Raw genomic sequence first — 12,924 nt, forward strand, 5'->3', positions numbered from 1 at the left:
GGAAAGGATTATTATTATTATTACCCGTTCGTGTGTTGATGGGAAGGATATTATTTCATATCATTCTTTAAGAATCGACAATTATTTGTTGAAACACCGCCGATTGAAGAAGTCACATTACAATTTTATATTATTGTTATTCAGATTGCATTTAATCTTTATCCTCATTTATTAATTATCTATACTTTGTAAAATTCTTTGAATAACTAGCATTATTGTCATTTAATGTAAATCAGTGTATAAGTCAGTAAATATTGCAACGTACATAAATAAAAAAATCTAATCCAATCTAATATTTTTCTTCTTCTTCTTTTTCATCTTCTTCTCCTTCTTCTTTTTCTACTTCTTCTTTTCCTTCTCCAGTCCTCTTCTACTCCTTCTTCTGCTGCTGTTTCTTCTTTTCCTTCTCCTGTCTTCTTCTGCTTCTTCTTCTTATTCTTCTTCTTCTTCCCCCTCACCTTCACCTTCTTCTTCTTCTACTCCTTCTTCTTCTTCTTCTACTCCTCCTCCATCTTCTTCTTCTTCAGTCTCCTCCTCAATCATAATCTTCTTCTTCTTCTCCTCCTTACAATTCTTCTCCTTCTTCTTCTTCTTCTTGTTCTTCTCCTCCAATCCTCTTCTTCATTATTATTCTTCTTCTATCTCCTCCTCAATCATAATCTTCTTCTTCTCCTCCTTACAATTCTTCTCCTTCTTCGTCTCCTTCTTCTTCTTCTTGTTCTTCTCCTCCAATCCTCTTCTCCAGTCTCCTCCTCAATCATAATCTTCTTCTTCTCCTCCATACAATTCTTCTCCTTCTTCTTCTTCTTCTTGTTCTTCTCCTTCTTCTTCTTCTTGTTCTCCTCCTCCAATCCTCTTCTTCATTATTATCCTTCTCCTGCCTCCTCCTCAATCATAATCTTCTTCTTCTCCTCCTTACAATTCTTCTCCTTCTTCTTCTCCTTCTTCTTCTTCTTCTTCTTCTTTTTCTTCTTCTCCAATCCTCTTCTTAATTATTATCCTTCTTCTGTCTCCTCCCCAGTCATAATCTTTTCCTCCTTCTCCTTCTTCCTCTTCTTCTGCTCCTACTTCTACTTCTTCTTCTTCTTCTTCTTCTTCTTCTTCTCCTTCTTCCTCTTCTTCCCCCTCTTCTTCACCCTGTCCCTTTTCTCCTTTCCCCCTCCTAGAAGTAAGATGTAAAAGTATACTTCATCTCACTCAGCGGAACAATAACACTCTAGAGGTTCACCCTCACACTTATTGAAGTTAGAAAAAAATAAGAACAGAAGAAAAGAGGAATAAAACTGAGATCAAGCAAAACTCATCCGAAATTTCTGCCCTGAATGACTTTAAGCAAACCACTTTTCGCGGACATTTCACCGTCCAAACTTCCAATTAAGAAATAACATTACAACTTCCACAGCTGCAAATTGCAAGCAGCAGAATAGCTTCCTACTTTGCATGGCAGTTTCCGTCTCATTCTCGTTTCAAAAAGTGAGATACTAAAAAAGTAACGTCCCGAAATCGGCCATTTTGTTCCACAAAATCAGTAATTTGGTTCCAGTTTTCTCCATTTTGTTCCACAGAATGAGTAATTTAGACCCTGTATCCTCAAGTTTGTTCCACCAAATGAGTGATTCTGTCTCATCATCTTCTACTAGTAGTTCTGTGAACAGTAGACCTCACGTAGTATTCTCATCCACAAGTACCTGATTTAAACTACAGACCTTATGGAAATACAGCAATAGACTGGCTTCTCCACACATCTGTGTAATCACTTGTCAGCTGATCTATGATGAATAATTCTATTGTCTGATTTTTACTCTATATTGGCGTATGAAGGAAGCTCCTTTTTCCTTTTATATTATCCTTGAAATGCAAAATCTCCAAAAACCTTGTATATACGTCGACGCGCAATTAAAAAAGGAACATACCTGTCAAATTTCATGAAAATCTATTACCGCGTTTCGCCGTAAATGCGCAACATAAAAACATATAGACATATAAACATATAAACATTCAAACATTAAACATTAAGAGAAATGCCAAATCGTCGACTTGAATCTTAGACCTCACTTCGCTCGGTCAATTATTTTGTTTTGTTCCACAGGATAGAAATCGAATCAAATCAAATCAATTTATTCTCACAATTTACAAATAATACAGTACAGTTACAGTACATTTATATATACCCTTACGTTATGAGAGACACACATGTAGGCAAAAGCCTGTGTTTGTGATGGCCTGGCGTAAGTCGCTGAATTTGAGATCTATAAACTAAATTATGAAAATTAATATTATATTAAACTAAATTTGAGAGAAATTCAGATTGAAAAAATGATATGAATAAATGTAGAGAGTTCATTTTCAATATGGTGAAGTCTACGTTTCAATTGCAGCGTTAGTTTAGCAATGGTATTGCTATCCTTGTCTATCATTCAACAAAGCGGATATCGCTATCTCTCTCTCGCTTTGCTCTGTTGCCAGATCGTCTTCTAACAATGTAGAATTGATAGATAATTAACAGATATTTCATCTTAGTTGTGGAAATTCATTATGAAATTATTGAAAAACATTTTTTTTTGCTTAATAAAATACAATTGATTATTTTAAACGTGAGTGAACAGTTGATATTACATCAATAAACCTGTATCAGCTACCGTCCATAGAAGGCATTGACAAGACTCCTATCTTTCTCCACTGCCATTATAACGTGGACCTCCGCATACTCAATTTTGTCTCACCAAATGGATGATCCAGCCTCCTCATCTTTCATTTTGTTTTGTTCCACAGAATAAATAGTTCAGTCTCACTCACTTATTCTTTTCATAATTCACACAATAAGTACATCATCAAAATGATAGGGAGAGAAGAAATAAGAAAACCTTGTGCTATTCCTCTCCCAAATTTAGATAAGGTTACACATTGTCCAAAATAGGTTGAGTCTTGTAGTTGTTCACTTCAAAACATTCTCATTCCTTATTTATTCTCACAAAGTAGATTTTCAAATTCAGATGCTTCAAAAACGAACAAAGAAGAAATATTCCACATGATTATCACTGAAATAGAAAATACGCACTTACTAGAGGAATAATTTTACAGAACCAAAATTAGTTGTGCATTCTTTAGATTCCCACTGACTTATAACGTGGATTATACCATGAAAATTTAGACATTCCCTAGATCGGGATATTGAGTAATAAAATGCTTGGGATATCTTAGATTCGATAAAAATTCAGAGATATAGGAAAGGACAGCGCTATCTGCTTTGACGAATGATAGACAAGGAGACCAACACCAATGTTAATCACATAATGCCATCATAGCTCGGACTTCACTATAACAACCATGCAGTCCCAACATTATCACTTGATCTTACTGTAAAAACTGAACCGGATGAATAAAATTCATAGATTAAACCCCGGTTGCATAAAAGCCTGTTGAATTTTGATCATGATTAAATTCCTTGAACACCAATCAGAGAAGGTTCTCTGAAAAGAACGCTTCCCTGATTGGTTCACATGTCATTTATTTACATCATTCATTTATATACAATAAGTACATTATCAAAATGATAGAGAGAGGAGAAATAAGGTTAGGTAACCTTAGAAGTAAGGTAACCCTGTGCTATTCCTCTCCCAAATTTGGATAAGGTTACACATAGTCCGAAATAGGTTGAGTCAATAATTCATAAGTCAATAGCTCTTCAATAATTCACACAATTTTTAGTCCTAAATTATTTTCACAATGTATTTAATCAGGATTAAAAGTTAACAGACCTTTGTGCAACCTGGGGTAAGATATCGAGGTACAAAATGCGTGGGATAACAGCTGAGATTGGATAAATATTGGGCGGTACTCCAGCTTTAGTGAGCCATCCATGTAATCTAACGAACGAAGCATTTTACATTAAAGACCTCAAACGACTCCATTTTTGAATTTCACATTTCACCAAAATCGCGAGCACCCAACGTCAAAAATTAATTTCGTTGCCACCACGGCACGTTTCAATCGTTTTTAGGGGGGCGCCACCCCCTCTACACCCTAAATTGGGGGGCTGGCTCCTCTGTACCCCCCTGAGTTACTGGTGAGGGATTTAGGGGGGCTGGCTCCCCTTCCCACATTACTTGGGGGTGTGAGAGTGAGGGCAGTCCCCCCCCCCAAAAACGAAAACATGTCTCTTGCACTCATTTTGTGTGATGTTGGGGGGACAGGGTTCGAACCCCCGCGGAATTTAATTAAATTTCAGCTGCATTCTCAGCACAATATACAGTGGATTGGGTGACATCACTACTCTACTCCTCTATATAAGGGAGAATCGATGGACCCAATTGAATGTGTGTTACAATTCATGTGATATGTGTATCAATTGAAGCTAAATGAAGGTATGATGTGAAATAATTGGCTATAATAGTTGGTTTGATAATAGTTGGTCTATAGTCAGTTACTTCTGACTAATTATCAAGTTGAGTTGGCTAGTTTATTGAGTTGGCTGATTATTAGTTCTACCATAATAGGGAAAGGATATCTTATAACTAATGTAGTAATGTATTGAGAAATCCTATGTTTAATCAAAATGTTACCATGGGATTTAGAAATAATAGAGTACTTGATCTGGCCCAATAGCATCAAGTTTACTCAAGTTAACGTTGTATTTTGTCTATTAAAGTGAATAAACGAATACTTAATAACTAATGAAAACAATATCCTATTATATTAAGAGAGCAGTTCTTGTATATATTCATATATTGGTCATTCATGTCTAACGGATTTCAAAAACGGCTCTAACGATTTTGATGAAATTTGCAACATAGTAGGTTTATGATATGAAGATTCGATTGCACTAGGTCTCATCCCTAGGAGAACTCTTCTTCTTCTTCACGTGCCTGCTCCGTTTCGGATGTTGGCGATCATAATGGCTATCCTGATTTTGTCGACGGCGTTACGGAACAGCTCTGCAGATGACTGGTGAAACCACAGCCTCAGATTTGCCAGTCATGAAATTCTCCTTCTGCCAGGTCCCCTTTTTCCGTTGATTTTTTCTTGAAGGATCTCTTGCAGAAGTCTGTATCTTGAGCTATTCCTCATAATGTGGCCGAGGTATTGGAGTTTTCTACTCTTAATTGTATTCAGGAGCTCCGGTTCTTTATTCATTCTCCTGAGAACCTCTTGATTAGTAACTTTTTGCGTCCAGGATATTTTCAGCATTCTTCTGTACAGCCAGAGTTCAAAAGCTTCAATCTTCACTATTGTTTCTTTTGTGAGGGTCCATGCTTCTATCCCATACAACAGAACGGAGAACACATAGCAACGCAATAGTCTCAATTTAGTTAATAGATTAAGGTCGTGACTCTTGTACACCTTACTCAATTTATTAAAGACAACTCTTGCTTTTTCTATGCGGCATCTTATTTATTGTGTGTTATTCCATTTCTCATTGATGATGGTACGCAGGTAGTTATAGTGTGAGACTCTTTCTATTGCATTTTGATTAATGAACTCGCTGAGGAGAACTCGCTGAACGTTATAAGAAGGATAATTCATCTTTGGAAAAACAGCTGAGACTTTCGTCGTCTGTGGATAATAGAAGTGAGTGAGCGAGTGCGTCTGTGGAAAATCAAAATATCTCATCCCCAAAATGCATTAGCTGACGTACAGCTAGCAGTAAAATAAAAACATGACTTAAAAGATGAAGAAACCTTGAGAGTTTGAAAGGTAAAATCAAAGACATTAAAGAGATATATAGACCCACAATGCCTATGCCTTCCCAATGATAGCTCTTACTTGAAATTGAAGGCCGCCATTGGGGTATTTTAGCACGAGATATTATTTATTCATTTATTTATTTATTTAATCATTCAGAATTACACACTTATAGAAAAGTAGCACAGGCTTATAAGCCCAAAACGGTTCCAAATCTAATTTATACAACAGTCCAAATGTAGCTAGGTTATGTGTCACTTAACATTCATCAATTACACTTTCAATTTACAATTCAAAACACACAAAAATCATTTTTAAATTAAAAAATACTTCTAAATTGAATTAAATCAATCACAATTAATTGAAAATTCCAAACTTTGAAAAAGCTATTAAATTTTAAGACCGAAAAGACAAACATTCAGCTATTCATCAGCTTTATATATTTATAATTATATTTATATATTATTTATTTGTAATACTATAGATCACAAAGGCATTGGTGGCATTGGTATGTAATAATCTTATGGGTTGCCCCCTCAATGGCGGATTTCAATTCCAAGTACGACACTAGCGCTGCATGTGAGTCTATGCATCTTCAAGGTCTTTGGGTAAAATTATTCATACTTAATCAGTTTAATTAAGTGAGTTTACAGTTCCAAGTGATTAGTGAGTGTTATTTTGTCAATCAAAATTTGAACTTTTCTGTTTTCAAATATTTGGACTGGAAATTGGACTTGAATTCGAAAGTGTATGGAACATAACCTACTTTTTGGACTATAGTGTGATTTGGTTTGTAGATAAACTAAATTGAAACTTATCTGTTTTCAAATGTTTGGACTGAAAATTGGACCTGATCTCAAGTGTATGGAACATAACCTTCTTTTTGGATTATAGTGTATTCGATTTGGTTTGAAGACAATCTAAATTGAAACTTTTCTGTTTTCAAATGTTTGGACTGAAAATTGGACCTGATCTGAAGTGTATGGAACATAACCTACTTTTTGGACAATTTATGGTGTATAAATCAAAATTCAGGGAAGAAACAGTTTCGAGCTGTGCCTGTTAGTCCTTTCCTAATCATTTTTAAAGAATCGTCTTCTGTTCATCAATAAATAATTACCGAGCGAAGCTCTGTGCCCCTATATTAAAAACATGAAGTACTTTTCCCATTTGAAACTTTAAAACACTCCATCAACTAGTTTCAGCCTACTTTGGCCATTTTCAAGTTCGAATGAACTCTATGATTGAGCTCAATTGAAAATTTGATGGTAAATTTCTGCAATTTTGATTTGGTTGGAACAAAAATAATTATCAATTGAGATAGTATATTCTGTAGTGTATTGAGTGGAGTATACACGTTGGATTTTTTCAATTGTGGGTAATTCAGATGTTATATTGAGGAAGTTTATACCTGTTAGTATTCTCCTTCTTTTTCCCAATCTCCTACTGTCCTTCATTTGTCTCCATCATCACCAATTCCTCCTACATCTTCTCCATTCATTTCCTCTTCATCATCTTCTTTCTACTTGTTCTCATACTTTTCTTCCATAACCTCCTCCTACTCCCTCATCTCTTCCTTCTTCTCCATCTTTATCTACTCCATAATCATTCCCTCTTTCTCCTTCTCTTCCTCACCATTAATCTCCATCTTCTACTATTTATCTCACTACCCTTCTCTTTCTCAACCTCCGCCTTCTATTCCTTCTTCATCTTCCAACATCTCCTCCTTCATCTATCTCTCCATCCTTTCCTTCTTCTTCTTCTCCTTCTTCTTCTCCTTCTTCTTCTCCTTCTTCTTCTCCTTCTTCTTCTCCTTCTTCTTCTCCTTCTTCTCTTCTCCTTCTCCTTCTTCTCTTTCTCCCCCTTACGCATCTCCTTATACAACAGCACTCTTCCTTCTCCCTATTCTTCTGCTTCATTTCTATCTCTTCTTCTCCTTCTCCCACTACTGCAACAGTGCTTTCTCTCTGTCAGTCTCTCTCTTTCTCAATCTCTCTCTTACTCTCTATCCCCCTCAGCTGACACACGGTGGTCGACCAGTGACTGATTTATCACTGGGAAACCGGTCAAGAAAGAAAAGCCTTCTGTGGAAAGCGGGAAACAAACAGTGGTAGTGAGCAGCAAAAAGAAGGTGGCAAACGGATGGACAAAGAGGAAGTAGGCCTGGTGTACGAGGGAGGAGAAAAACAATGGTCTTGTAACATTTTCTGCTAACCACTTGATGAGTTCTGCTGCGAAATGCTGTATGTTACACTAGTGTTACACTTGTATGTTACACTAGTGTTACACTTGTATGTTACACTAGTGTTACACTTCTATGTTACACTAGTGTTACACTTGTATGTTACACTAGTGTTACACTTGTATGTTACACTAGTGTTACACTTGTATGTTACACTAGTGTTACACTTGTATGTTACACTAGTGTTACACTTGTATGTTACACGTGTACAGTATTTGAACTCTGTGTAGAATAGAATAACAGCTATGAACTATGTTAAACAACTCCTCGTTGATTAAGTTTGTGGAGTGAATATTGATGCTGTGGAAGTCTTCCATTATTGAAGAGACTTCAATAAAAAAAAATTACTTCATTTTGATCCGCGAATCATCAGCTGATGATGTACTCACACATACAAACACAAACGAGAGCATGCTCCTATGAAATAATGATTTTTATTGAAAAAAAATCTGGTGTTGCACACTCACACAACTTTCCTTGTTGTTATGAAAATTGATCACCTGACGCTAGTGTTCACGCGCATCTCAAGTCTACTATTCAAAGATCTGAGCCAGCTGGTGACAGGGCAATAACGCTGGAGGCATACGAGGACTGCTATTCTTAGTGAATGATTCATTAGAATCAACAGTTGCCAACAGTTTGCAATTGAATAATCACATTTTCTCGAATTTCGAGCTTGTGGAAATGTTACTGAACATTAATTGTGGAGATTTTCATGCTCAATCTTTTCCACTTGAAATTTTTTGTTTGAATCGTATCTGAAGCCTGATAATAATTGGGAATCTAAAATCAAACTTTGCATATAAAGAAAATAAAGATCTCAGTACCCTTATTTTAAAATAACAACATGTTTCGGTCATTTATGCCTATACAGGAAAGAGACAAACTTTGCATATAAGGGCGGAGCTTCTGAATTTTTTACAGATATGGGACGTGTAGCAGTTGATAGATCTCATCAATGACTATTTTGGGTATAACTCTGATCAAAATCGTTAAAGCCTATTTCGAGAAAATCGCGAAAGCCCCTATTTTTACAACATTTTCACCATTTTGCCGCCATCTTGAAATGCATTTGATGAAAATTGTTCGTGTCTGATCCTTATATTGTAAGGACCTTAAGTTCAAATTTTCAAGTTATTCCGTTGATTGGGAGATGAGATATCGTGTACACAGACGCACATAAACTCATACACACACACACACACACACACACATACAGACCAATACCCAAAAACCACTTTTTTGGACTCAGGGGACCTTGAAACGTATAGAAATGTAGAAATTGGGGTACCTTAATTTTCTCCGGAAACCAATACTTTCCTTATCTATGGTAATAGGGCAAGGGAAGTGAAAATCCACATACTTTTACCTACAAATAATCAGCTGATGATGTGTGAGCACTCACAAAAGCACGCTTCTGAGAAATAATAATTTTTATTAAATTAATGCAGATTTTTTGACAAAATTTCAAGTCTCTTCAACTTCTCGTTTCATAACAGTTGTGTGTGTGTGGTGTGTTGTGTTGTGTGTGTGTGTGTGTGTGTGTGTTGTGTGTGTGTGTGTGTGGTGTGTGTGTGTGTGTGTGTGTGTGTGTGTGTGTGTGTGTGTGGTGTGTGTGTGTGTGTGTGTGTGTGTGTGTGTGTGTGTGTGTGTGTGTGGTGTGTGTGGTGTGTGTGTGTGGTGTGTGTGTGTGTGTGTGTGTGTGGTGTTGTGGGTGTGTGTGTGTGTTGTGTGTGGTGTGTGTGTGGTGTGTGTGTGTGTGTGTGTGTGTGTGTGTGTGGTTGTGTGTGTGTGGGTGTGTGTGTGTGTGTGTGTGTGTGTGTGTGTGTGTGTGTGTGTTGTGTGTGTGTGGTTGTGTGTGTGTGTTGTGTGTGGGTGTGTGTTGTGTGTGGGTGTGTGTGTGTGGTGTGGTGTGTGTGTGTGTGTGTGTGTGTGGTGTGTGTGTGTGTGTGTGTGTGGGTGTGTGGTGTGTGGTGTGTGTGTGGTGTGTGTGTGTGTGTGTGTGTGGGTGTGTGTGTGGTGTGTGTGGTGTGTGTGTGTGTGTGTGTTGTGGTGGTGTGTGGTGTGTGGGTGTGTGTGGTGTGTGTTGTGTGTGTGTGTGTGTGTGTGTGTGGTGTGTGTGTGTGGGTGTGTGTGTGTGTGTGGGGTGTTGTGTGTGGTGTGTGGGGTGTGGTGTGTGTGTGTGGTGTGTGTGTTGGTGGTGTGTGTGTGTGTGGTGTGTGTGTGTGTGTGTGTGGGTGTGGTGTGTGTGTGATGTTGTGGTAGTACTTGTGAACCCCTCGTTTATTTATTTGTATTTATTTATTTAATCATCCAGAATTACACACGTACAGAAAAGTACCACAGGCTAACTTACACCCAAAACGGTTCCAATTCTAATTTATACAACAGTCCAAATGTAGCTAGGTTATGTGTCACTTTATAAGTGGAGTAGTAGATTTACTTATCTGATAAAATGAACCTCTCCATACAAAATCGCCTTATGAACAATGAAAATTAACTTTGAAACTGCCGCTTAGAACATTTTGTCCGTTTATCAACACTTCAAAAATCATTGACTGTTATATTTAGTCACACCTCCTCACCCCTCCACCACACAATATTTATCCACAAGCTCTTTCCCTCTACAAGTATATAATATATAAGTATGTATATAGATATAGTAGTTCTCATCGTCCCTATTTTCAGCAAAATTTACAAACTCTGAACAATTTTCATTAAAACAAAGTTGCTGCAGGAAGTCGAGCTGGTAATCTGTTACTAAAATTCGTATAATAAATTAATCTCGGACATTGTGCGGCAGTATATCTATGGTGAGAGGATTTTCTGTGTAGTAGTTCATTTACTCTCTTTTTCTCCTTCCTCTTCATCTTCTTCTCTTCTTCTTCTTCTTCTTCTTCTTCCTCTTCCTCTTCCTCTTCTTCTTCTTCTTCTTCTTCTTCTTCTTCTTCTTCTTCTTCTTCTTCTTCTTCTTCTTCTTCTTCTTCTTCTTCTTCTTCTCCTTCTCCTTCTTCTTCTTCTTCTTCGCGAAGTGATGAAGAGGAGAAAAATTGTGTGAGAGAGATAAGAAAGGAAATGAGAGAAGGTATGGTAACAACATCTTGAAAGCAGAGATTAATTGGATAGAAGTTATTATTCTTTCCAGAACACAAAGCTAAAAGTGTAATAACAAGAAAAAGGAGATGAAGAAGAAGGAGAAGAAGGAAAAAAGAAGGAGAAGAAGAAAAAGAAGAAGGAGAAGAGGGAAGCGTGAACAAATCAGAAGTAAAGTAAATTCGTATGGCTTTTGTTGGTGGGGAGTCCCTTGCGGGAAGGTCCCACCGCCTGAATATATAATTTAAGCCGTCAATGGGCCTTACGACTGTCATACTTCAGCCGGGACCGACAGTTTAACGTGCTCATCCGATAACACGGGAGTGATCTGGTTAAAAAACTTTTGGTATTGAGAGGGTTTGAACCTGGGATCTCTATGCTGCTACGAATCAGAAAGAAATAGGAATAGTAAAGAAGAGGAATAGAATAGAATGGCTGTCTCTATTTGTCCTTTATTAGGAACATTGAGAGAGGAAGAAGTTAGTCATGTTGCATGCCACTTGAGCCTTGCTCAAAAATGTGTGGCTTTACGCAACTAAATTGTAATAATAATAAAAATGATGATAATAATAATAATAATAATAATAGAAACACAACAGAGAGAAAGAGAGAGAAAAAACAAGAAGTAGAGAGAGAGACAGCAAGGAGAAGAGTGAGATTGAGAAAGGACAAGAAGAAGAGAGACAGCAAGGGAAAGATAATTAAAGGATATGAAGAAAAGAGAGACAAAAAGGAAAATTGATTGATTGAGTACGGTACTTTATTTAAGTAGATTACAATATATACTGGCATATACACTTATATACAATAGCTTACAATACAGCAAAATTATAGATGAATTTACATAATATAGACTAAGAAAATAATCATTGAACTGTATATGATATGAAAAGCAGTTTGTAATATAATAACTATAGATAATAATTATATTGTTATGCATCCACATAAATTGGCGGATCTTTGGACATATCAATGTCCATTCTTCGGAAAGAATATTAAAAATATCCTCCACTAACTCTCTACCAAACGTTATTTCATTATTTAAACTAAGGATTTATTTATTAATGGAAATATTGTGAAAGTTGTTATCAATATGATAATTAAAGAGAAAAAAACAGAAAATTGATAAAGTAAAATAATTATATAGGTAGATAAGATCAAATAATTGATTAATAAAATGAAGTAGGCTGAAAGTAGATCAGGTTATCATTTTCTAGTAATATACAGCAGTATGCAGTGGATAATAATTAAAAAAACCATGAGTTCATATAATATATATATATATATATATATATATATATATATATATATATATATATATAGGTTTAAAGGTTTGTATTTGTTGGATGGGTGGGGGATGGTTGTCATGTGATCGTTCTAGGGCCGGACAGTTTCAGTCATTTGTTTCAAAAGATGTCTTTCTCAGAGAGAGAGACAGTAGGGAAAAGAGTAAGAATGAGTGAAAAGAGGCAAGAAGAAGAGAGGCAGCAAGGATAAGAGGAAGAAAGGACAAGAATAAAAAAGAGACAAAAGAGAAAAGAGAGAGAAAGGACAAGAAGAAGAGAGAGACAGCGATGAAAAGAGAGAGGAAGGACAAGAAGGAGAGAGTGACAAGGGTAGGCAACAACATGCTCACTGAAGAGATTAATGATTGTTTTTATCCAGTTGCTAAAACTAACTTTTGCCCGGTGCAAAGTAGAGATAACCTGGACGAAAATTAATATTACCGACATGTCAGAACCACTTCATTCTGTCACCTTTGTTTCAATGGGAGGCATCCAGGTTTATATACGACGAATACTGACAGTAGATGGAAATGACTCTCACTCACTCATTCTCTCTCTCACTCTCCCTGTGTGGCAGAATTATCCGCCATTTTTAAACTTGTACAAACATGTTTGCTGTAT

This window comes from Nilaparvata lugens, chromosome 7 (genome assembly GCF_014356525.2).
Source record: "Nilaparvata lugens isolate BPH chromosome 7, ASM1435652v1, whole genome shotgun sequence".
In the NCBI taxonomy this organism is placed as follows: domain Eukaryota; kingdom Metazoa; phylum Arthropoda; class Insecta; order Hemiptera; family Delphacidae; genus Nilaparvata; species Nilaparvata lugens.